This window comes from Epinephelus fuscoguttatus, linkage group LG7 (assembly GCF_011397635.1).
Source record: "Epinephelus fuscoguttatus linkage group LG7, E.fuscoguttatus.final_Chr_v1".
Classification (NCBI taxonomy): domain Eukaryota; kingdom Metazoa; phylum Chordata; class Actinopteri; order Perciformes; family Serranidae; genus Epinephelus; species Epinephelus fuscoguttatus.
In genome coordinates, this window is record NC_064758.1 from 32324162 (window position 1) to 32347549 (window position 23388).

Below are 23388 nucleotides of genomic sequence, written 5' to 3' on the forward strand. Positions count from 1 at the left end.
AATGGAAATCAGTCTTCAAGCCAAGATCTGAGTGAGCACAGAACAGGTTGTGAGAAAAAGCTGGGACAGAAATGAGTGTAATAAATGTCTGGCAGACAAATGCTGTCACAGGACTAAAGAAGCAGGGACTCAACAGGGTATCCTGTCGTACACTCTCAGTTTTGGAAGTTTGTGTCCCTTTAAGCAATTTCAACCCGAGAGCAAAATAAAATCCAGTGGACTTGATATGAATGTAAAGTGTAAAGGCTCACTCACACCAGCATTTAAAGGTCCAGTGTGTAAGATTTTGGGGGCAAAGATAGCATATAATATTGATACCTATGTTTTCATTAGTTTATAATCACCTAAGATAAGAATAGTTGTGTTTTCATTACCTTAGAATGAGCCGTTTATATCTATATCTTCAACTCTGATGAACAAAACCTTCAAAAAAAAAAGGTGTTTATTTTCTGTGTTACTGTTATCTACTTTGAATGTGGACTATGTGAGGCTTTATGCTATGGTTCCATTGTGTTTTCCAGCTAATACCTCCTTCTTTTTTCAAGAATATATTCTGGTGATGATTAAAAAGCAACTTTTATTTCAGTGTGTTTAAACTTATATAGCTCAAAGACAGAAGCACTTACACTGATACTGACTGTTGGATAAAGAACTTCAGTATTACCTTTAAAATGAGGTCATGCATGTACATGTACTAAAGATGAATCAAAAACAGCTTTCAGTTTACTTCAGTTCTGTCAAGAACACTTTAGTCAAAGAAAACTTCATTGCCATTTGCAGTATTAGGGGCCGTTCAGATGTAGCGTCTTTTGCATGCACAAATCCATTAGTTTCAATGTAGATGCGTGTCAAGCGTGCTCACAATCCAAAGCGACACCGTAAAGGTGCGCATTCGGTGCAATGTGCCTGTTTTTTCGTGCGCGTCCGCGGCGCACAGAGATGGAAAAATCTCAACTTTTTTGATTGCAGCAAGTGCGCTGTACGTCATGTGATAAGAATTAACCCATCAGCTCCACGGACCTGCTTCTTCCTTTACGTCCAACGGACTTCACAACATCCGGTGGTGTGAAAGGCAGCAAGCAATGGAGGAGCGACTGATCATTCTTGTCCAGGGATACCCAGAGTTATATGACCTGTCTTCATCGTACTACTTTTACTCCAACAGAAGGAACAATGCCTGGAGAATTATCCGCTCGGAGCTTGGGATAACTGGTGAGCATGATGATACGCTATTTCTGTGTCACTTTTTACTCCCCCTGTGAGTGACAGGCGGTTTTGGTTGCTTAGTAACAGCAGGCGCGACAGTAGCGCAACCTCCGAAGCGCCTTGGATAAAAGGATGGAAATGGCACAGCTGGCGTTTTCCACATGCTTTTAGATGCTACATCTGAACGGGGCCTTATATTTGGCGGTATGGCTCTGTTCTAGGGCCTCTCTGCCCTTCCTTGGGCCAACACAGAAAGCCTAAAGTGGAGAGAGCACACCTCTCCACCCTTCCATGCACCTACATGGAAAGCCTTAAGACAGAGAGCACATCTCTCTGCCCTTCCACGTGCCTCAGTGGAAAGTCTAAGGTGGAGAGAGCAAACCTCTCTGCCCTTCCACGTGCCTCTGTGAAGCCTAAGGCAGAGAGAGCACACCTCTCTGCCCTTCCATGTGCCAACATGGAAAGCCAAAGGCATAGAGAGCCCACCTCTCTGCCCTTCCATGTGCCAACATGGAGAGCCAAAGGCATAGAGAGCACACCTCTCTGCCCTTCCGCTTGCCTACGTGGAAAGCCTAAGGTGGAGAGAGCACACCTCTCTGCCCTTCCATGTGCCAACATGGAAAGCCAAAGGCATAGAGAGCCCACCTCTCTGCCCTTCCATGTGCCAACATGGAGAGCCAAAGGCATAGAGAGCATACCTCTCTGCCCTTCCGCTTGCCTACGTGGAAAGCCTAAGGTGGAGAGAGCACACCTGTTTGCCCTGCCATGCGCAAACGAAGAAAGCCTTAGGCAGGGAGAGCACAGCTCCCTGCCCTTTCACATGCAAACGAGGAAAGCCTAAGGCAGGAAGAGCAGCAGCAAAGACCCGCCCCCAGGAACAGACCAGCATCAATGACAAACAGAAGTGACATTGATAAGTCAGACACAGCATCCAAAGGAGGAGCTGGGGTGGAGGCGGGTTGCAAAGCAGCTTGCAGAGGAAGCAGCAACAGTAGGCAGGCCAGAGCAGTTTAAATAGGGCGTCCTGAATGACACTCGCCAATCGGTTGCATAGAAAGGAATCATGTGATCTATCAGCTGACTCCCTTCATCAATCAGCTGCTCCATTAGTTTATTGGGCTGTTTGAGATCAGCTGATGTAGCTGGGATGTGAGTTGAGCTTGACATAATGTCCTGCCTGAACTAACACTATGCTCAGTGTATGCCTTGGATAGGCGTTTTAGGTGAATTTGGATACATTTTACAGGATGCTTCACCTGTGCACAGACATGTTCTCCTAAAGAATTAGACTGCCTAAACTAGTGGGTAAAATCATGAGATCACATGTTGAACTAAGTGCACACAAAATCAGGATGTTGTGCTTAAATCTGTCCCCACGTGTTCTAAAACCTAGACTGATTGGAGCTTTTCCTGAGCTTACTCAATAGCTTTGCAATTAATAAACTGACCTACATATGAACATTATGTGTTTTTGTACTGCTGTGGCCAGTCCATGCTGGCTGTTTGCAGGACCAAACCAAATCACTGTGAGGCGTGTCGCAGTGTGAGCTAGTGAGGACCTCTGTTATGGAGTCAGAACGTGTCGCTCTCACCTCGGGGCGTTCACATTGAGCAACACAGAAATCAACAAGAATGTAGAGAAATATATGATTTGTGCTTGTCCTCTAGACAGCATGGAATGTCTTCTGTGTGTGTGTGTGTTTGAATGCGGCCCGACACCAACAAGCTGTGCATCTGGAACATGAATCTTTGCACACCTACACGCATGTGCATGCACATACACACATGGCCCAGCCAGTAACTGGGACAGCTGACAGCACTAGCAGGGTCACGTGTGTTTATACAGTCTCATCTGTTCCTCCGTTGCCTGAACTCTCTCGGTAACACTCAGTCTGTGCACTCTTCCACGGTGATGGTAAACACACAATGCCAGGCTCCATCTTCTCTCTCTCTCACTTATTCCTCTGCCGCCTTTGAGGGTTTTGTTTTTCCAAACAGCAACTTTATCGTCCCTTGAGGCCTTCCAGTCAGTGATTCTACAACTGCCTCCGTTTTTGCTTTATCTGTTCAATCATGTTGTATTGATTTTGCATTGGATGATGCTGAGGTGGGTTTCACAAGCTAAATGGAACAGTAGCATATGGTGGATTCATAAATGTATGACAAACTAATTGTTTCCCACAGCTCCACCTTTATTTTTCCTACTTTGTTGGTAACCAGATCTCCCCATCTTTATTTTTTCTTAATTTCTTCTGTGTAATTTCCCTTCACCTTGAGTACAGTTTGACACATTATGTGTGTCCAAACTACATTGTTGAGGTCACCTTTTAACCTTCCTCACCTCGGTTTTAGAGTCCAAACTGGTCAGATGCTGGTTGATGCTGCAAACTAGCATGAAGAATGATATATCATATGCAAACATTAAATCTTAAAGGAGCAGTGTGTAAGATATAGGGGAATTAGTGGCATCTAGTGGTGACAAATGCAGATTGCAGCCAACTGAAACTTCTCCCAGTTAGAATTCCTTCAGTGTTTATTGATCAGGAGGTTTTCATGTTAAGTCCAATACAGAAGAGACTTGATGATCGCTGAAATTAGGAGGGGACAGAAGTGGATATATCAGTTTTGTTATTGGTTATCGGCCAAATAAGTTGTTATATATTCCCATATTGGATATTGGAAATAATTGAATATCCTGCATTCCTCGTGCTCACCTTATTTTTGATCCAGATGTTAAGGCAGTTTTAACCATGAACCAAATTATCCGCAGAGGTCTTGTCCTGCATAAGACAGTTTCACAGTGCAAATTTCTGTGGCGATGTTTGGCATGTTGGAAATGGGCCCCTAGCCATGCACCTGCTAATGTGTGCTCACCTTTTGTGCCTGATAACTTAAGATCCAGAAGTTAAGGAGGTTTTTACTGGGAGCCGAATTATCTGCAGAGGTCTTTCACTCTTTAAAACAAAGGGACAGGTTAAACCTGTAAAACCACTGAATAAAGCAGTTTCAAGTTATAAAAAAAAATCTGTGTTTTTCCGATGCTCTCATCGTGCAAGGGCTGCAAACTATGGTGGCTGACGTGAAAACGCAAATGGCCCTATTCAGAGCCAGTGTTTGGTTTGTCCATTCTGGGGCACTGTAGAAACATGGCAGTACAACGTGCCGATCTCTGTAGACAAGGACCCGCACTCTATGTAGATAAAATCAGCTCTCTCAAGGTTACATGAACACAGTGATTTAATTTTCAGATGATTATAAACTAAAGAAACATACTTATTATCCATCCATCAATCTGCATATCCGAAGCCAGATCGTGGGGGCAGCAGACCAAGCAAAGCACCCCAGATGTCCCTCTCCCCAGCAACACTTTCCAGCTCTTGGGGGACCCCAAGGCATTCCCAGGCCAGATGAGATATGTAGTCCCTCCTGTGTGTTCTGGGTCTGCCCCGGGGCCTCCTACCAGTGGGATGTGCCTGGAGCACCTCCAACAGGAGGCATCCTGATCTGACGCCTGAACCACCTCAACTGACACCCTTTTGACGTGAAGGAGCAGCAACTCTACTCTGAGCTCCCTCCAGATGTCCAAGCTCCTTACCCTATCTCTAAGGCTGAACCCAGCCACCCCACGGAGGAAACTCATTTTGGCCACTTGTATCTGTGACCTCCTTCTTGTGGTCTTTACCCAGAGCTCATGACCATAGGTGAGGGTTGGGACGTAGATGGACCATCAAATTGAAAGCTTTGCCTTCTGGCCACCGATCCATCTCATGCTCCATTTTACCCTCACTCGTGAACAAGACCCCGAGACACTTGAACTCCCTCACTTGAGGCAGTAACTCACTCCCAACTCATACTTATATTATATCATAATTTGCCAATATATCCCCTTAAATCCTACACACTGGACCTTTAAAGGTGTACAGCAAATTATCCACCTGCTCCAATATACATAGTGTGTCAATTCACATACAGCACATACAACTAGGGCTGCAACTAACAACTGTTTTAATTATTGACTTATCTACCAGTTATTTTAAGACAAAGCTGGAACCAGGAAATGTTTGTTACGATTACTAATGTGCACAAAATAGTTGCTGGTTTATTTCCTGAAATGATTAATTGACTTATCATTTCAGCTCTACATACAAATGCAGCATTTTCTGCATATGGGTTGCCTCTTTTCCCACCGCATGTCTCACATCTGTGAGTGTGTGTGTGTGTGTGTGTGTGTGTGTGTGTGTGTGTGTGTGTGTGTGTGCGTGCGTGCATGCTGCTAGCTGTTCCACTACCCTCCTGAAGCCTCATCCCTACCTGTTTGGAATTTTAAACAGCTTCCCTGTTCCTCTCACCTTCCCACAACTCTCTCCGCAGTCCCCTAAATTCTCACTCAACAATAAACTGCGTGCTGGTAAATAAAACCTGATCATCTCCCATCTGCATCTGTAAGCATCTAACGGATTGATATTAGGCAGTAATTGTGCTTTATTGTATCTTTGAAGATTACGGTCAAGTCGAATTGTGAAGACACAGTTTGATGCTAAAGCGTGTCTGTTGGATGTGAGTGTGTACGTGCATGTGTTTCTTCACATTACATTTCATTTCTGCCATTTCCGTTTTCTTCTAGCCTCAGGCAACTCTATGGAATTTCCCAAATGATGGACAATAAGTACCATAATAATGTGGTTTTAAATATTGTGGAACTGCAACCTGAAGCCATCTGGCTATAGAAAAACAATTCTCCACTGTTTCACTTTATCAGGAAAAGGACTAATGACTTTAAGTGTTTCACTCCAAAATGCAATAACAGCATAACCACTTAAAAGAATGCAAGCAGATATTCTTGGGAGCCGTTAATATTTCCAAAGAATATATTCAAATGAAATGATTTTGTAAGCAAAGGTCTGAAACAACTTTGGGTTCCAGTAATAATACAATTGCAGCTTTGCCCTTCATGCAGCACTCATTTTGTTAATACTAAAAATAATCCAAGAATAACTGGTGTCTGTTAGAGGATCGTGTCAGTGGTTTTGCCTGCTTTAGCCCATTTATTACGAATGAACCTCACATTACTGCCAACCATTGTCCAAAGCAGAGAGCTGAACGCTTTTTCTCTACCCTCCAGGCAGCCATTGGTTTCCTCTAATTTTCATATAGAATGAAAATAAACTTTTGCTTTAAAGTAGCTAAAATATGCAATAAATAAATAAAATAAAAATAACCAGTGCTATGGTGCTCTAACAACTAGAAGACATTAATAAAATAAATTATTTCTTAATTGTTTTTAAATCTAAGATCATTTTGATTTCAAATGGCCGTCATGTTAACCATTTGACTCACTGGTATTAAGCCTTAAAAACCACCAGTAAGGTGAGGTTGGGTGTGGTCAGAAGTCTGCTCTATTGCACATGTAATAACATATTTTCCATCAAAATAAGCGCGTGTATGCGGGTCTTTAAAATGCGAGAACACCCGGTTAAAATAGGTAATAGACTCCTTTCCCATTGCCAGTAGACGAGAGCTGTGTACACGGCTGTGCAGTAAAAGAGTATGCCTTTCTTATTTCTTTACTGGTGCGTCACATTCAATGTCACAAACAGGCCAGAAAACAGGTTAGGAAACAGTAGGAAGCAGCATGGAGACCTGTGAAAATGTTACCGTGGTTACTGCTTTTTATATATCTGTTAGTTATTCAGTGTCTCTTTCAAACTTCTGACTAAATTTGGATTGATATTTGAATGCTGCCTGGGAGGAGAAGGCACTTTGGACGGCCCATCATTGCATCTCATCAGTAAAGGGGCTTAAATTAGTGCTTCTGCCCAGGGGTTGTCTTCCCGTCACTGCTGATTGGAGCTAATCCAAAACGAAGTTGATAAACAGGATTTTCTTGGGGATGTTAAAGCTGGGGTAGGCAGTTTTATTTTGGCATCACTGGCCAAAAATCCCATACTAACCTTACAGCAAATTGTAGGTTAAGTCGTCTGAGAGCACACTGGACTACTACATCTCCTTTTAGCTCTGTTTTAAGGCTTTAGAAATGTAGTCCCCGGTGTGGGAGACTTTTACTGTAATTTTTTTAATGAGTCCTGCAACTTTAATTTTAACTTTGCCTGAGAAGAATCTTGAAAATCCATTGGCCAGACAAGTTCACGAACGAAGATCTTTGGACGAAGACACAGCAAATACCAGCTAAAGACGAAACTGGACGAAGAAGATGGAAATGGATAGGGCACACTCTTCGAAAACCAATGTCAAACATCACCAGACAGGCTCTGACATGGAATCCTCAGGGGAAGAGAAAGAGAGGTCGGCCAAGAAACACCTGGCAAAGGGATCTGCAGGCAGACACCAAGAAGATGGGATACACCTGGTCACAGATAGAAAAGAAAGCCAGCGATCGGGTACTCTGGAGGTCCTTTGTCGACGGCCTATACCCCAAAAGGGGTGTAAGGCATAATTAAGTACAATCCTTTTCACTCTTTAATGACAATTATGTAAAAAAACAACAACAACAAAAAAACACATGCAGTTATTGGGTCGCTACAACCTGCCATCCATCCATCCATTTTCGTAACCGCTTTACCTCTTGAGGGTCGTGGGGCGCTGGAGCCTATCCCAACTGACATTGGGCAAGTGGCAGGGTACACCCTGGACAGTGCGCCAGACTATCACAGGGCTGACACATAGAGACAGACAACCATTCACACTCACATTCACACCTACAGGCAGTTTAGAGTCAGCAGTTAACCTGCAAGTCTTTGGACTGTGGGAGGAAGCCGGAATACCTGGAGAAAACCCACACTGACACGAGGAGAACATGCAAATTCTGCATTGAAGGGCTCCCTCCTGGGGTCAAACCAGGAACCCTGGCGACAGTGCTAACCACCACATCACCGTGCCGCCCTTACAACCTGCCAGTGGACCACAAATGTGCTCCAAGTCGAATTTATTTTAAAGGAGGCTTAAAATGTCTCTAAATCCTCTGGCTGGGACTTCTCCCTGTACATGTGTCTCTGAGTGTGTGGATGTGTAATACAGGGTTATACTGCAACATGAAGCGTAAACATTAGTTTGATTGGTTATTTTTTGTGAAATGAGCAGCTGTTTGTGTCTGTATATAAACTGTGATAAAACTTATGCTTGTCTAAACGTGCTTCACATTCTCTAAGAAACAGAAACTTCACTGAAATTACATTCTAGGGATCTTACTAATGTAATTGTTGCTTTCCAGGAACATTCACATTTTTGCATCTCTCTCCGAGTTATATTCTAATCACATTTTCCTTCTCCTTGGTGGCTTTTTTAGTTTTGCCTGATGAATTACGCCTGACCCACAAGGCTAATTGCTTTAAGCCTTCTCCACAACCCTATTTCAACGTCTTTGTACTCTCCGTAGTCTCTTACACTTTCCTCCGTCGCGTATGCCCTTCTTTCCCTCACTTTCAGAGTCAAACTGTTGTACTCCTACCTTATTTTCACTCCCTCTGTGTTCCTCCGAGCTACAACACTTCCTTTCCTCCATCACACTGACAACTCCATGCTTGCTTCTTCTCTCCTCTCTTCATACTTTATGTTTCTTTAACACCTATAGGTTTTCCCAGCTACCCCTCTCTTCAGGCAATAGGCACCATTTATCATTATCTGTGATCTTGTCTCTGCGTCCCCTTAAACTGCCTTAAACTAAACTCGACTATCTCATCATCTTGTTTCACTTCTCTCCCACCTTCCTGTTCTCATCTTCTTTCATTCCCACTGTCATTGACACAACAGGAGCCTCACTCACTTTGTGTGTGTGCGTCTGTGTCTATCTGTCTATCTATGCTCTTGTCCGCCTTGCATCTCCATAGTGACGGATTTTTGGTGTTTTCAGTCCCTGTTTCTATATCTTGGCAGCAGTCGGGCCACTGTGCCGATGGGTCCCAGTTCATAGGCCACCCGGCTCCGACGTCACCGCTCCACGCCGACCCTGCCAGCTCACATATGGAGCCCACATATGGGCCTCATCTATAAGAGATAGGCGGCCTGGAGGAGCCACGGTCCCTCCAGTGAAACAAACCCAGTTCACAGAAGGCTGGCTCCTGTGAAAATGCCTGCAGGAAGTGAAGTGACATTTTAGTGTTTGTCTATTTCATGAGGGAGAAAAATCAGAGTGTTTATATAAGAACAACAAGATACTGACACACATGAAACTATAAAATGTCCCCTACATTTTCATTTTAGTAGACAAAGAAACCCTAGGATTCATTATCAAGATTTTTTCCTGTCATCTCATTTACAGAGTTTTCCATATGAATTGATATGATATTAATTAGTTAATGTAAATGTTTATATCTGACTTTGGGGACTTTTGTCACAAAGTGAATCAGCAGATGGTTTCTGTTTCACAAACATAAAAATATGACATTTCTCACCCTTGACACAAAAATGTGAGTACTCACGCGGCCACATGATCTACAACATATTCCATAAAATACCACCACATTACACATGTTGCACATATTACTACAGAACAGAAATTATGATTACTCACCCTCATATATCACAATATTCTCACAGCTGCATGGTGTTCAAAATACAAGTTACGTAAGTATTTGAGAAAAAGAAAATATTGATAAATTAGAAATTAAATAATTATGTAATGAGTCAGGTAATAGTCCCCTACTTATTTTTTTATTTTATTATATTAAATTCTTAAAATTCTTTTCACTTTTTTATATTTATGTATATATAGTTTTTTTATTTTTTTTTATTTATTTTTTTTTTTTACTTATTTATTTTTTGATTTTGTCTTTTATGTCCTTTCGCCGGTCTGGCTTTCTCGGTTTGTTTTTGGGTTGGTGGGGTTGATTTCTGTCCTTGCTGATTTTGCATTTGTTTGTTGATGCTCTGTGCATCTTATTGAATAATCCATAAAAATACCTTGTTTGACAAGAAATTAAATAATTGGTTGCTTATATACTATTCAAATATTTTAGATTATTTGCACATACAGGAAAAAGAAATTAAAAGTTAAAACATTGTGCAAGAGAGGTTAGAAGCCAAAAATTGACTATTAAATAACAACAACCATACATAAAAAGAAAAAGATAGAAACAAAGATTGCAAAACTGAATGAGAGTTCCAGACTAAGGAGTAATAAAAAATTGTTAAAGATGTACAATTTATAACAACAAAAAAACAAAGTACAAATGAATCAATAAAATGTTCAGAGTCTTTGCAAACTAGAGTCCTTTCCAGATGTTTTTTGAATAACGATAATGTAGATGATGATTGTAGAGATGGAATAAGGTTCTTCTAAAGACATGGTCGTCTGTATTTGAATGAATATTTATTAAGAGATTTTATTGATTTTAATTTGTACAATGAGTTTCTTTTGCACCTTGTCTTGATGCCTTCGATGTTTCATGCAGAGCACTCTGAATCCTCTTGCTGCATTCCTTGTAACCAGTAGTGGGGCCAGTTGCACAAAACACATTAGGTTAAGATTTTCCTTAAAGTCCTTGTTAAGGTTTCCACAAAATATACTCAGTTGCACAAAACACCCTTCAGTCTTCTCCTCAAGATTTCCTTAAAATGTTTCTTAACTATTTAGGGTTTTCTCCTTGTCTTGGTCTTATACTTAAGGATTTCTTAGACCGTACCACAATAGACCTTAGCAGGTAACCCCCCCACCCCAAAAACCCAAAAAACTTAAGGTACCTCTGAGTCTATCTTCACTGCAACATGACCGAGTTGATAGTGGTAAATGAAAAAAACTAACACACCCTGAGAAAAGTGTTCTACGTCCAGGAGAACCCAATATATACACTTTTGATTTTACACTGTAGATATGACTGAATTAATTTTCACTGCAATTTCTTTCTGCAGTTGTTTCCAGTATTTGGGGATCAAATTTACTTTGTAGTTTGTGCTTTCTATGATTGTATCCCTCAAGAAGTATAATATTTTCCTCCTCTGACCATTTTGTTTTCCTGTCTTGTTTTCTTCTGCAATTTTTTCACTATGTAAATATGTGTCTTATTATTATTATCATTATAATGTAGGCTAATATAATAAGACAACTTTGTGAGATGATAACATGCATCACAAGTGTGAGTCCAAGCAAACAAACAATTTTTATGGAAACTTTTACCGCAGTAAATGAATTATCATTTTTCCTTAACTAAGTAACCTCTGCAGGGATTCTGTGCAACTGTGTCGGTCCCTCAGCTAAGGAGAAACTAAGCCTTAAGTGTCATACTTAAGGAGAAAACAAACTTTTTTTTAACTTTTAACTCAACTTTTTTTTAAATTTCTTTATTTTCACCTATTACACTTATTTATTGTCTATTATTTATTAGCGTGAGGCTGAATGTATGAAGGATTTTGTTGTAACTGTCGGCATCTTACAGGAGAAGCACCCCTAATTTTGTTGTGTTTTTTAATGATGTGAGGACGATAAAAAGGTTTCTGGAATTCTGAAAAACTTCAGTAAAAGTAGCAAAACCACAGTGCAGAAATAAAAAGTAATGCAATTTTACGTAAAAGTGCAAAAGTATTACCATCATAATACCCCAAGTACCAAAAATCAAAATACTGATTTTTCAGAAATAGCCTGTTTCAGAATAATGTGTATTATGTTTTTGTATTATAATTATTATTATTATTATGCATAACATTTGCCCGTTGCTTCTCTTTGGTATTTTCTTCTGAAATATTGGACCATTTTACCTTGTAAAATCAAACAACTATCTGAGACTCACTCTTTCTTCACATGATTGAAGCTTCTAATATTAGGCTACATAACCTTTTATGCAAATTAACTTTTTAAAATTTTAGAGTCACAAGCCACAAAGATGGAGAACCACTGCTGCAGATTACAATAAAAATTGGCCCATATTGAAAGATCATAAATCAGAGATAAAATACCAGACAAGAAGTTATCAGGCAATAAACAAGACACTTAAATATGATCTTAGAAATAATTTAACCCACCCCGCCCCCTACAGGAGTTAATTTAAAGGCCCAGTGTTTTTGCACTTTAGTTCCTTAAAGGGATAGTGCACCCAAAAATGAACATTCAGCCATTATCTACTCACCCATATGCCGAGGAAGGCTCTGGTGAAGTTTTAGAGTCCTCACAACACTTATGGAGATCCGAGGGGGAAGTGGGTAGCAACACAGCTGCACACCTAATGGCTGATGGCGACCCAGATTAAAACGTCCAAGAACACAGAATTGAAACCATAAAATATCTCCATACTGCTTATCTGTAGTGATCCAAGTGTCCTGAAGCCCCGACATAAAAAGTTGTTTGGAAAAACGTCATCTGAACTCTACACTGCGATGACGTGTGCGCGCTTGTGTGAGACATGGGCACCGCCTTCATGTGTGTTCAGGTGCTTTCGTTTTTTCCAAACAACGTATTTAGGGTTATCGGTGTCTGTGATTTTTTTTTTATCGGATATGCCGATACACCGATATGCCGATGTACAGTTTTGTTTTCCTTAGCTGCACTGTTTGCCCCTGGTGTGCTTCTCACTGCCTGCACGCACCACTCTAGGCTCTTAAAAGCAAACTCAAGACCTAACTTTTTAGCGTGGCTTTTAATTGAGTTCTCTTTTATTTTATTTTATTTTATTGTTATTATTATTTTATTGTTTTTCCATTTTATTTTTTAAATTTTGTGATTATGATTATTGTGTATCTATTTTTTTATTTTATTAATCTGTTTTTATTTAGCTGGCATATTCTTCAACTTCGTTACTGTTAGTTACTTAACATTCTCGGAACCCATCGGCTGTATTCGGTGTCTGACTTCCAGCAGACAGCGATACAGCCTCTGGGGGCAGACCCCCGATTTTTTGGCATTCCGGTTTGATTTGGGCGGAGGAGGCGAATTTCCGTTTCCAACTTCCGTTTATCTATAAATAAATATGCTGAACCATTGTGATGGATTCAGAGTTTGCAGTGACGCCAATTATGTTCCGCCTCGTTAGTTCACCACACGGACCGTTTAACCTGGCAACAACTGCAGCCGGCTCAAACGTGATTGGTCAATATCCGCTCTTCTTCCGGAGGCAAGATCTCCGGGGTTTGCCTACAGACTCTACATTCACTGAATGTAGAGTCTGTATATAGAGACTAGTTACTTAATTACTGTTAATTCTGTGTCAACTACAATTTTCACAGCAGACATATATCGGTTGTAAATATCGGCATCTCTGTTTCATAATAATCGGCCTCGGCATCGGCTCTGAAAAAACCATATTGGTCGATCCCTAATATGTATGCATGCTTACAGGTATATGTGCTTAAGTGTATATGTTGGTGCGTATGTTCTTTAAGTATCATTTTTGTTTTGTATTTTTGTCCTCTTGGAAACCGTGTGCTCTATGAATAAAGTTATTGTTATTACATTAATTATTTCACTGTGAATCGTTGCACGAGACAATGCACTGTCTTTGTTGTCCTGGTGCGAGTTGGGTTCAGACTAGTTATGTAAGGAAATGAATTGTGTCAGGATTGGTAGACTTGTAGTCTACATCTAAATTTCAAAACAGATAAGCATGTTTTACAAAATGGTTAGAAAGGTAAAGTGGAAGATTTGTTATGAATTCGTTAAGAGATGTAAAACCACTGGTGTGGTCCTTTAAAGTGTTTTTAAAGATCTAATCTCACTGGCACATAAACGAGACTTTTATTTATCCAAACAGACCAACTCGTCTCCACCAGACAAGGATTAGACGTCCGCGTCCTAATTTGCTCTCAAGTTTAGTCTGCCCACTTCAGTGTCAGCCCCTCCAGCCAAACGCCTTCTCTGAGGGTGGAAAGTCTGGAAATTGTGCTTTTCAACCTCGAGGCCTCGTGCAGCAAACAATTCAGTGTTTGCTCTCCGTTTAGCTGGAAACACACACCGTGTCATCTCCTCTCGCTCCTGTATCGTCGCTGACATCCGTCTGTAGGCTGCTAGACAGACACTGCCTGTTTCCCCACCTCCGCCACCACCTCTACCTCCTCACCCCTGCGGTGGTGGAGTCTGCCTGTAGTCCGCTTCCGGGTTGGACGACGCTGCATAAAAGCGCGGCGCTCCGCTCACACACACTACGCTACCCAGAATCCCGCGCGACACCTCAACTTACAGAACTGGCTTCTTGGGCTTCGGGAGTGTTTCCCATTTAAACAAACAGTGCCGAAGATGGCGGAGAGTTAATGGTGTAAAGAAGAAATTATCGATCCGGTAGAGAGACACGTCCACAAGGTAAGCTCGCGCTACGTGTTTGCTCACCTTCCGCTAATTCAACGCGACTTTGCGTTTGGTTTGCATTTCGATAGAGGACGGAAATGTACTGACTTGTGTTCCCAGCGTCAGTGCACACACGCAAGCATCGCTACGGTGCGGAGGGCACAGTGCATGGTCATTTAGTACATGACAGCAAAGATTTACTAACCTGTTCATGACGGCGTTGGAGTGCACGCGGGGTTTGCTGCTTGTTTGTCAGCGTTGTGCTGCAAAATGAACCGTGCAGATATTTTTGATAAACTTCGCTTGATCACGCGAAGCTGGCCAGTTTACGCACGAGCTGGAGGGATCACAGAAGTGTGAACAGATAGATACACACAGGGAGAGCATCGGGAAGTTTCACACACGCTTTCACACACACAAACAGGGGGATAGTGAACTATTGTCACCAGCTGGGCATGACGCTGTCGCAACATGAGGGGATCTGGAAATGTTTGTTGATCAAGTGCACGCAGAGCTGCTCAGTTGTGTGTCATGTGCATCATGTTTTAAAGAGGCTGCTGGATGGTTTTGTTGCTGAAACGATGCGGGCAGAGGCAGACGATGCTGACTGTCAGTCACACACACACAGCCATCCTGCCCGGTCCCGACTGCTGAGCGATAAAAAAGTGCACCGACTCCACTGTATGTCTCCAATGTGCCAGTCTTTGCACTGCACGGGGCATGCGTTGCCTATAAATGCATGAAAGAGTGAACGATCGCTGTGCTCGTGTTTAAGGTCTGCTTCCTACACCCCTCCTGTCATCCGCCTCATCCTTATGTCTCACTGTATATCTGCAGGGGGCAGCAGCGTGGCCCCTTTACATACACACCGTCCTGTAACCCTGAAGCTCCACGCTTTGAGCCCTCCAACACTCAGCCCATGTTGTGTGTTTGTGTGCATGCATGGAAAGCAACCATGCCCTTGAGCGTGACACCAGAGCCTTACAATACTGCTGCTCGCACTGGTTAATAGCAGTCTGCTCTTTAGTGTGTGTGTAAACAGTGGTTGAATGGGAGAGATGTGGATGGTGTTTGTGTGTCAGTGTGAGCAGGTGAGAGATGTGAGGCTGAGTTAATTACACCGAGGTCAGGGTTTAAATTTAGATTCTGTTTGCTTTGTTTTGTTGCTGAATATAGCTTATAATTAGTCTGGCGTCATTTTTTATCTGTGACGTGAGAAAAATAGTAAAGTAAACTAGAAGGGCACTCTGATGTCCCCTCTCCACCAAATTAGCTCTGGTTCTTGAACCAGTATCCTTGGACCCTTGGTGCCATCTAGAAAAACAGCCAGCGTTCCAGTTTTGCACATTATCATTGAAATCAAGGATGTGTCATCAACAGAGGGCGTTGCAGTGCACAACAGAGGTAAACTGTAGTAGCCAAGGAAGATTTCACACCTGCCCTGTTTGGTTAGGCTCAATCAAACTCAAGTTTGTTTGCCCCCTAAGACCCTGATTACACAGAAAGTGTTTTAGCAGCTGGAGGCGCCAATTTTACAGAATTGTATTAAATGAGAATGAAGCTTTTTGCTCACGGTCTTTGCGTTGCAACAAGCATTTTTGCCGGAGTGCTCTGAACGCCTCGAGCGGAAAAATGCCCCATGTCCTGTCTTTCTTCAGCATCTTTTTTCTCATTGTCCAATCAGATGATTTGAGAGGCGGGCCTTCTGTGGTGGTCACAACAACAAGTTTACAGTTTGTGAACAATGGAGGAGAAACTGGTGGTAGTGGTTGCTGGATACCCAGAGCTATACGGCACGTGAATAGACAGCAGGCTGTCAAACTGCCCCTGCATCATCTTAAACTATGCCTTGAAACATCCATCATGAAGGCGAAGCTCCTGGACCAACTGGTGATACTCGCTGTGATCCACCCTCTTTTTAGGTGTCTCATGTGCCCACACCTCACCCTCAGCCAGAGCCACAGCAAGTACCCTCTGCCTGAACATTTTAGGAACTAGAGAGTAATTACCAAAACGAACTCTGGTGCGGTTTGTTTGTGGTGAGAACGTGTTGTGACCTCGATCGGAACCAACTGTAGACAAATTACGCATTGTTTGGGTTAAACATGAGCATGTTACAGTTCTGGAGGATTATTAATGTGCACCTCCTCCTGTACTGCCTTAATATGCACATTTGGTGCGTTTGGTTTTCTACTCGGAGCTGCACCTTGTTTTCAAACTATATGGTTTGTCTAAAATGAACAATGACAGCAATATAGTCCACGATGAGCAGCGCTAAAATCAACCTGCGTAGTTGTCCCTCCATTGTGACATTAGAAAGTGTAACATTTATCTTGCAAGTGTACTCTTCTTCAACATTTTGTTTGCTTCCTGGATTTTTCCCACATGGAAATTCTGACCAATCAGGAGCAGCTTTCTTGATGAGGCATTTTATCTGGTCTGCTTGTAAATGCTGCCGTGAGAACACGAACCAACTCTAGGCAATTATACACCTTTATAACAAAATTAGTTCCTGATTTGGACCAAGGCAAGACAACTCTAGGTCTGAAAGCACCCCAAGTGGCAGATCACATTGATTACCCGCAAACTTTTATTCTGTTATTACAGATATTTGTTTTTATACTAACTAACAAGCTTAAACCAACTATTAATGAGAGCACTGCATGCTTTTTTTGTCTAATAATTTCTCATTTGACTTCCCTGTTGTTGCCTTCTCCATCGTCTCTTTCCAACCTGTACAATATGACACACCCACTGATGTCATCATGGCTCACACTTCAGGTCAAGGAAAATCTGCTGTTTTCTGGTTCCAGCTGCGAACCAGCTTTTCAGGTTCTGCACCATTTTTTTGTGTCAAAATGCTCTAACAGTTCAAAATTAGGTGCAGGAACCAGTTCCATGTTGGTAGAAAATGAGTGTGAGAGGACAGACCTTCACCAAGGCCAAATGTCCTGTCTCGCAGTGTTCACGGAAATGAAAAATAATAAGTGCATCCACCCTGTGATATGGATCTGCTTTAAAATGTAACGATTTCTTCCTTGGCCCATGCTATACCTTTCCACCAAGTTCCATAAAAATTGAGCCAGTAGTTTTTCCATAATCCTGCTAACAAACAGACAAACAAACCAAACCAATAACATGACCCCCTTGGCAGATGTAATAAAAATGTCCATCTCAGGCTGCCAGGAAGTGCACCAGACTCTGAGGCTGATTTGACATAGAGGCCAAACAATTTAACCACAACTTCCTGTTTGTCATGGGATGCCATTTGGCCCAACAAGACTTTTTCCCATAGACTCAGATCAGGAAAGAGGCGTCTGTTTATCAGTGGATACATTTTTGAGTGTCTCAGCCCTGCAAAATGACTGATCCATTTGGTCCAATAATATTCTGAAAGTCTAGAAGAGCCACATGATTAAATCATTTTATCCCCATTCATTTCAGCGGGTGGCTAAACTGGAAGTAGCCAGCTTGATCAGCAGAAGTCTCCAGTGCGCCCGCTCTATGGGGCCAATTATGCGTTACTATTGGCTTTGTGTGTCACTGAGCAACTTTCATAGGAATGAAAAGGGCCCCACCTCTAATGCTGTATCCAGTTCTCTCTATACATCCATGGTTCACCCCAGGTCCCCAAAGTCCAAGTTGACATGTCCAAACGTTGTATTTTGTCCAACCAACAGTCCAGCACCCAAAGATACTCACTTCACGATGATATAAATTAGAGAAAAGCAGCAGATATCCTTGTGGAGAAGCTGCAACCAGAGAATGGTTTGAGTTTTTGCACCTTCTTCTTTGTTCACAAGCCCAAAAATGACACACATTCACCCTTTTCTCGTCTATTTTCTGTTGAAAGGTTTACAATTTAAAAAAAGTCAGAATGAGCCAAGGTGTTACTGTACAAAATCTACAGAGGTAAGAAGATGGTTAAAAAAAAGTACTGTGAGGTCTTTTATCTTGCTCTGTTTTGTATGCGTTCCTGATACAAAATGTTGTTGCAGCTATATTAGGTTCTTGCCTCACTGTTCTTCCTGATTTAAATTGATTTATAGTTTGTCAACTCAGTGAGGATTTAACCAGCTGCTGCTTGTTGAGGGTTTAAACAGTGAATCAGTCATCAAAATTGTTGGCAGTTCATTTTTTGTTAAATGAGTTATCAGCTAATCGACCAGCCATTTCACTTCTGTGTCCGAACTGTCTGTCTGCCGCCCATGTGAAGGGGTGTGGTGACAAGAAGCCCTCGTCTCTGCTGACAGATTTACAGTCAGCTCTGTGGCCGAGTCTCTGCGCACGTGCAGGCCGACACGCGCCCACAACCTGCTCGTAGGGAACCGAGGGGAACGCGGACTGGGGAGGGGTGTGGGCAAGCTGCTCGGACCCGCGAGGGGTCTTCGCTGAGCTGATGGTGCGATGAATGCGCGGATGAGGAGGAGGAGGAGGGTGACAGTGATGCATGATGTTTGCTGAATGGGGAAAAAGGGGACAGAGGTTAGCAGGGGATGCTGGTGACTGGGTCAGGCGCTGGGGGCAGGGCTCACGAGGCTGAGCGGGAGAGAGACAGGACATCACACACCAGCCTGGGAGCATGGGAATATCTATGTGTGTGTGTGTGTGTGTGTGTGTGTGTGTGTGTGTGTGTGTGTGTGTGTGTGTGTGTGTGAGGAGGAGGGGCTCAGGTGGTGCCTCTTGCTGGAATTCTACCTGGCATTTCTTTTGTGTCTGTTTCTTGATGTTGTTCCTGCCCTCCTCAGCTCTGTCATTTTCACCTCTTGTGTGGAATCAGGAAGTTTACTGATTTAAACGGACCACATTCTTTGCTCTCTCCTCTCTCTGTGGTATGTCTCTGTCATTGTCTCTTGCCTCCCCCCAACTGCAGTGAAGTGAACTGAACTGTTGTCCTGTTGTTGTTGGGGCCCCTCTCCCATGTGTCAGGATGTGTTAAATAGGAATTAATCTTCGCCAGCTCTCATTGATTTCACTCTGTGGAGGAGGGGTCTTTTTTTTATCTCACGCATTATTGTCCTTCACTTAAACATCTCCAGTCAGAGTGGTGGAGAGCCCCCGTCTTACAAGATCTGTCCAATGACGAGGGCTGGATGTCCTCTGATACTATTGAAAGAAGACAGTAGTTTTTCCAATACCTTGGGTTGAGGAATAGAAACATGATTTCCCAAATTTCAACAAATGAAACTTCCCAAATGTTCAATGTTGTTCAATTAAGCATAAAATTGGCAAATTTATGATGTAAACCAGTACCTGATTAAGATTGCAGTAGCGTCTTAACATCTGACCTCTTACATCGGTGCACTGTTCAGATGGAGGGCAAGCAACTTTAAGCAAACAACATCAACACTACATGAATGCCTATAATTTGCACTGTTTACATCTGAAAACGGGCGGCACGGTGGTGCAGTGGTTAGCATTTTTGCCTCTCAGCATGTGAGGAAAGCTCGACAGCCCAAGCAATGGTAACGAATGTGAGCGTGAATGGATGTCTCTATGTGTCAGCCCTGTGATAGTCTGTTGACCTGTCCAGGGTGTACCCCCTCGCCCAGTGTCAGCTGAGATAGAATCCAGCCCCCCTGCTACCCCTAACAGGATAAGCAGTTATGGAAAATGAATGAAGGAATGAATATGACAACGTCTCCGTGTTTTTAACCTTGACCCAGATTTTAACAGCGTTTCAATTGACCAAGCAAGCAGAAATCAGTAGCTAAAGTTTGCTGATATTTCCTAGTGATGTTAGCCTGACAGCAGTGAATCCATGTATAGTGCTGAAACATAAAAAATAGTTATACTCAAGCACATTTGACCTGGCCACCTGGCCAAGACAAGACAGCAGTTGTTTAAGTTGTGGATCCAACGCACACAAAATAGCTATTGTCCATTAGACTCTTGTACGCTTTCATTGGCTTGCTGTGTAACATTACTACTGTAACAACGATTGTGTCCACTCCACACTGGGCAGTTCTGGGGTAAAATCACTTTTATTTGTTTTGTATGAATTAGATCCAACATGAGTATCAATGTCCTGAAGATACCTGCTGCCTGCAGGTTCTTTCAACCCTTTTATGCTGTCACTTCTCTCTGTATCCAGTTCACACTGTATATGCGTAGTGACCGTTTCAACACATCACAGTTCCTAGGCCACTCAGTTTGTGTGTTGTCTCGGTTTTGATTTGTGTTTCTGTTCCTTTTCTGGAGATCTGCAGTTCTCACATGAGGCAGGGAAAAAGTTCAACAAGGGTTATTGAGAATCCAAAGAAGGTAAACAGAACGATAGGCCAAGTCCTTTCCAAAATTACTGCACAATCTTGCACAGTCCACGAACGACTCAATGTCCTGTTTCTATATATTCTTATCGTATTCCAATTATTATACTTCAATGCTGCATAACACAAACTTCACGTCCTCTTTACACCTGACGTTGTCCAAAATCTCCTACTATCATGCACACTATACTGTCTAACCACACCTGGTGTAAATATCTTGTGCCTGCATTCTAACACATAAATAAAGTACATATAAACGTAACCTCAGTGTAGTCCACTACCATACACTGTTCAAAATATACAGTTGTGTGTGAACTTAAATATCGTCAGAACCTATATGATATGTCATATCAACACAGATATTCTTACTAAATATCAATATGTACTTACGTAGCTCTTACAATATGGATTTATCACTTCCTGCCCTCCATCTGAAGTTTGCGCATCATAAGAGTCACGTGAAGGTTAGGTGGATGGGGGTTTACCTCTCAAAAGTTATATAAAATTAATAATATAGGCCTATAAATAGCCTTTTATTGTGAAACAATGGGTTCTTGACTCGTAAAATGAGAATCTTGAAAATGGGTCTTACATATGCACTTGATATCTGCATACATGAAATAATGCTAAAAGCCCGAGGCTAGAGCTGCACGTCCCCGGGCAAAAACTCAGCATCCTCACCAGTTGACGATCTGCATGGAGGATGTGCAAACAGAGAAACAGCATTGTTCTTGCATCACAGCACAGAGCCAGTTAGTCGTAAAGGTGTGATAGGAAAATGGTGTTTAGCTGCCAAGCTCACATATGTGTTTGTATTTTTAAAACTGCTTTCACTTGTGACGTTACAAGAAGCTTGAAGAAGGGACTACGTAGCAGCCTAACTCATGTGTTAGTTAGTGACGTGCTTCTTGGCCTTGGTAGTAAAGCAGTAGACCAGCATTTGGATCCCTGTGTCAGTCCTCTATATGCTCAAAGGCGAAACACAAAAACAGAATTGTAACTTGTATGATTTTGCATATGTCAGGTCAATATCTGCCAACATTTATGGCGCTCGTCTGAAGCCAGAAACCACAGAGCCAACATTCCCGCCTGTAAAGTTATCAAGAAACACTTTTTGGTGTTGCTCTTCTGATAATGAATTGGAGATAGGCAGGGGATTTATGTGTTGGCTTTAGCTTTGACACCCAAATGAGCTCTATTTTATCGCACAGCTAACAGTTTGAAACCAGAAATACTACCCACATCCCGTTAAGAAAAACATCCTGGCTGCTTTCAAGGCTCATAAGGACACTCTCCACTTAACTATCAATGAAAGCTCTTCACAGTGTGTCTTTTTAAAGCTTTGAGTTTTATTTGTTTAACATTAGAGATGTAGGATTATCTGTTCAAGTGTTAAAGATGATCTTAATTACTTCATTCTTTTGTTATAGATAGCTTTCCGCTCTGTCTCTCCCTCCTGTAAGTACACTGAGATAAACTGAAATCTATATTTATACTTCTTATCATACAAATGCAACTTCCTTTGTTTATTCCTTAGCATGTGCCGCTGATGTCACTGTCAGTAGTGGTGTGTACGCTGCCTCTGTGTGTGTTGGAGTCGATGCTCCAGAAGCTCGTATGCTGTCCCGAGTCAAGACGATACAGAAAGAAATGTTGGTGCCACGGATAATTTCTCAGTGTCGACACCACCTGCAATATCTTTTCTTTTACAGAGCAGCCCAAAATAAATACATAAATAAAAACAAAGTTCTATGCTAAGTGCCTACTTATGATTATGACTGCTAACACTACAGCTTGATTTTTTTTGGCCGCAGCACTGACATATTATCACCGTATAAAGTTGATGTGGTGGATGTATTAGCCAACATTAGCCTGTTTATAGGTAGAACAGATTCAGATTCAGTTTTTTAGTCATGCTGCAGGCCACCTGAGGAAAGGAATTCCAGTATTCCTCTCCTTTTAGCTCTTTTTTTCGTCTCTAGGCCAACTCCTGACTGTTATTTTGGGTACCAAACCCAGTGCTTTAAAGGGCACCGACCAAATAACACTGGTGCTACCGAGTACCAATTCACGTTAAATGCACTGATGCCAGGTTCCAGTACCACCATCTGGTTGAGAACGCCGGGTTTAGACAAGAGGCTGAAGTGCCAGCCAAGGAGCTCTGGGGCCACCAAGGCGGGCAACAGGGCTCTGCAGAGCTGCCAGGTTCAAATTCCAATAGGAGGCGGAAGTACCCAAAAGTCAGGAAGCCGGTCACAGTGCCAGCTCCGTCGGCTTCCCAGCAAGCCAAAACTATCGCTGCATCAATAGTTAGCTCTACCATAAAACTCAAGTTAAAAAGCCTTGTCCCTATTAAAGGCCCAGTCCCTTTTACTAGCCTGGTGTGGCTACACATGTTGACAAGTGAATACCTGTCTCAATTAGAGGCCTGGTCTGATTGCCAAGCAGTTCATTGTGTTTTTATAGAAGTTCTTCGGATGTATAAAACCAGGTTGTTGGCTACCTGAAATTATGTGTTATGTCGTTTACCCTGTAGGTTATTCATATTCCTTTAGTCTGTAAGGGTCCTCAGATCAAAAGAATCAAAATAGTTTCTCATAAAAATTAGGATAAAGTGGTGTTGTTTCGGTATGCCGAGTGCCGTAACCTACTCTCTCTTTGATGTGCTGTCTGTTGGTGCTAGATCAAATT

The 23388-nt window shown here is 42.2% G+C and overlaps 1 protein-coding gene across 1 annotated transcript in view; it reads left to right on the plus strand.

Annotated features, from left to right (window-relative positions):
- Positions 1-14294: 14294 nt before the first annotated feature.
- The window catches only part of LOC125891705 (nuclear receptor coactivator 3-like), a 95166-nt gene continuing 86072 nt past the window's right edge, over positions 14295-23388 (plus strand). Inside the window, exon 1 of the mRNA XM_049581152.1 lies at positions 14295-14443. The gene's annotated coding sequence lies outside the window, so the exon portion shown is untranslated. The remainder of the gene's footprint in view (positions 14444-23388) is intronic.